The sequence below is a fragment of the Onthophagus taurus genome, chromosome 1, assembly GCF_036711975.1.
Source record: "Onthophagus taurus isolate NC chromosome 1, IU_Otau_3.0, whole genome shotgun sequence".
NCBI lineage: Eukaryota > Metazoa > Arthropoda > Insecta > Coleoptera > Scarabaeidae > Onthophagus > Onthophagus taurus.
The window spans coordinates 3,353,489-3,356,341 of NC_091966.1; the positions used below are offsets into that span (position 1 = coordinate 3,353,489).

Sequence of the window (2,853 nt, forward strand, 5' to 3'; positions counted from 1 at the left end):
TTCAACTGGGTCGAATTAAAACTTACAGTTGAATTACGTTTTAATTTTATAATGTACAAAGTGTTGTATATAAACAAGTCTTAATTAATGAAAGTTCATTACCCGAGAATAAGTTCATTGATGCAAGATAGTTGAGATCTTTAGTTTTCACACTACACCCAGAACTAGAAACATCCATCATAATTACATCATAGTTTTAAAAGGTTAAATATGATATTTATAGTAATACAAAGAGATAATAAAATTTTAAACATTTATTTATTGGAAATGAAATCAATTAGTTTTTCAATTTTAAACATTAATAATTCAAATACATCAGTCAGATTAAATTTACAGATACGTTCGTATAAGTAAGCAATAAAATTCCTTTTCTCATCGTACAAAGTACCCGCTTGTTTATTAGATTTCTAACAGTTACGTCATTAACCCAAAAAAGAAACGTCTACATCGTTTCCTTTTCGGTGATACTAAAACGTTAAAGGTCGTTAAAAAACAGTTAATCTCGCGTTTTCAATCTGGGACATACCTCACACATTCGTGTTAATTACGTATTCATTGGTTTATGAACTTTATTGGCGCCTTACATTTGCGTAATAACACTAACGACATGTATACGTGGGTTGGTTTATGATTATCTAATACATAGTACTTTCCCGCATTCGGATACATAAATATTTTAAAGCGCGAAGGAAATATATTCTTCGAAAGAGGGACTATTTCATGCTTATTCTTTCTTAAGAACAAAATGAAGCTAATTGCAGAGATGAGAAACGACCAATAAATCCCAATTGTGAATCGGTCCAAGTCGAATGCGTTATTTCACGGTTTGCGGGTACGAATGGTTTCTTGGTATTACGTTATATACTAACACAAGTAGATTTTGAAGTTAATCTAAATTGACATAAATTTATTTAAAGAAACGTCAGAATAAAAATATTCATTACAACCAAAATTGATGAATGTGATGAATAATAAATGTTTTTACTTTTGTTGCACATTTCCGAAGTACAAAGATAACATTTTGCGTCTGGATCTAAGGTGAGAAGTACTTCGCACATTGTGTATATCTTCGTTTTCCACTCTCCATCTTTAAATATTTTTATAATTTCGTAGTTGCATTCTCTGCTTGTTATGCCTCGACTGTGTGTTTTTAAACAACCCGTTACTTCCGCTTTTCCCTTCAAAAGAGTACATTCATCTCGATGTTGTTCCAAATCATTTTCATCTGGACAATTTTTGCATATATAACAATTATAGGATAATGTTCTTGTGATATGCAGCAATAAAAATAAAGTGTTTATGAAATTTTTCATGAAACTTTGTTTTTAAATACAATGTCATTTATTTTACAATCTAGCATATATTTCTATGCATTATTAGTTATATACAACTGTCACTATTAAATCTGTGGCTTGGTGTCTTTTTTTTTCTTGAAAATAAAGCCTATATTACAAAAGCATTAATTTGTAACATATTTTCAGTGCTAAAGTGCCCAAAGTCAAATTTTGCTCGGAAGTATGCGTAATTGTTATGTCCAGCAACCTTGCGGTTAATTTTATGTAAGAATGATCCAATAAATTTGAGCTTATAGTTATTAGCTGCGTAGAGTACCTTCAACAAAACGGTATTTAAAATAAATTATCAAACTAGAAGGGTTGCATTAGGAATAAAAATTATTCTTCTTTTGCTTTCAGATTCTGCTAAGAAAGAAGATACTGCTGCAAGTAGTAGCATTTCACTGTCACATGAAAATCAGGTTAACAGAAAAAAAATTAGAAAACGATATACAAAACTCTGTGCATTTGCATGAAAGTACCACATCGTTTGGTGAATATGAAAATCAGGGCGAATTATTAGGTGAAATTGAAGTACATTGAAGAACACCGTAGAAATTACTGTGCCATCAGTAAGTGCAGAAATACTAAATCTTGACTATGAAGAAAGTACATCTCCAGATGAGGATATCGACAACGAATCATTACTAGAAGGTCTTTCGTTATCTATAAGAAAAGATTCAAGATCCACCAAAAGAAAGAACGTCGTTCCATAAAACATTTCTTCCGGGCAAGGTACAGGTTCCAAAACTGCCAAGAAAAGAGGTAGAGTACAAAGAAGCGAAAACACAAGAAAAACGAAGAGAAATCCAAATCACTGGGACAGAATTAAAAGAAAGCAATTAAAAATTCAGGGTAAAGTATATACAACCGTTTCTGGAAAAGAAATTCCAGCCAAGTACTTAAAGTCGCCTTCTACTCGCAGATTAAAGTGCTCTGAAAAATTCTGCTTACAAAAACGACTAAATATTTTTAACAACTTTTACTTGCTTTCTGGTGAAGTGCAAAACCAATTTCTAGCAGGATCGGTTGAAGAAAGTATGGAAAAAAATTGTACGGTGTTACGGATTCTTGCAAAAGTCTGATGAGAGAATTCAAGTTTGTCAGGCAATGTTTTTAAATACTCTTGCTGTAACCTGAAACAAAGTAAGAGTAATTGTTGAAGAGAAAAGGTCTTGAGCTTCCGGAATTTTTCAAGAAGATAAAAGAAGTAAAACAGTCTCGAGTCCCTGAAAGTGATAAGAACGTTATTAGAACACACATAAAACTGTTTCCAGCTTATAGAAGTCATTATGCACGAGAACACACAGGGAAAAAGTATTTGTATTTGAAAAACACACAGCAGAACTTTCTACGAGAAGTTTATGGAAAATCTTACTGGAAAATTTAAAGTTGAAGACTATTTTCCAGATGAAAGGTCTGATGATAATAACACTAACTTTATCTTCTGTTATACTCTATGAAATATTTTGTCTGTTTTTTTGGCAAATCTGTTTTCTTAATTTACTCAAAAGTAAGA

General features: G+C 31.5%; 1 long non-coding RNA gene across 1 annotated transcript; it reads right to left on the reverse strand.

The window, feature by feature from the left end:
* Positions 1–239: 239 nt before the first annotated feature.
* On the reverse strand, positions 240–1,338 carry LOC139430048 (uncharacterized). The gene is made up of 2 exons (XR_011640663.1): positions 527–1,338; positions 240–467 (listed from the first exon to the last, which is right to left on the reverse strand). It is a non-coding gene; the product is annotated as an uncharacterized lncRNA (long non-coding RNA).
* Between the last annotated feature and the right edge of the window lie 1,515 nt (positions 1,339–2,853).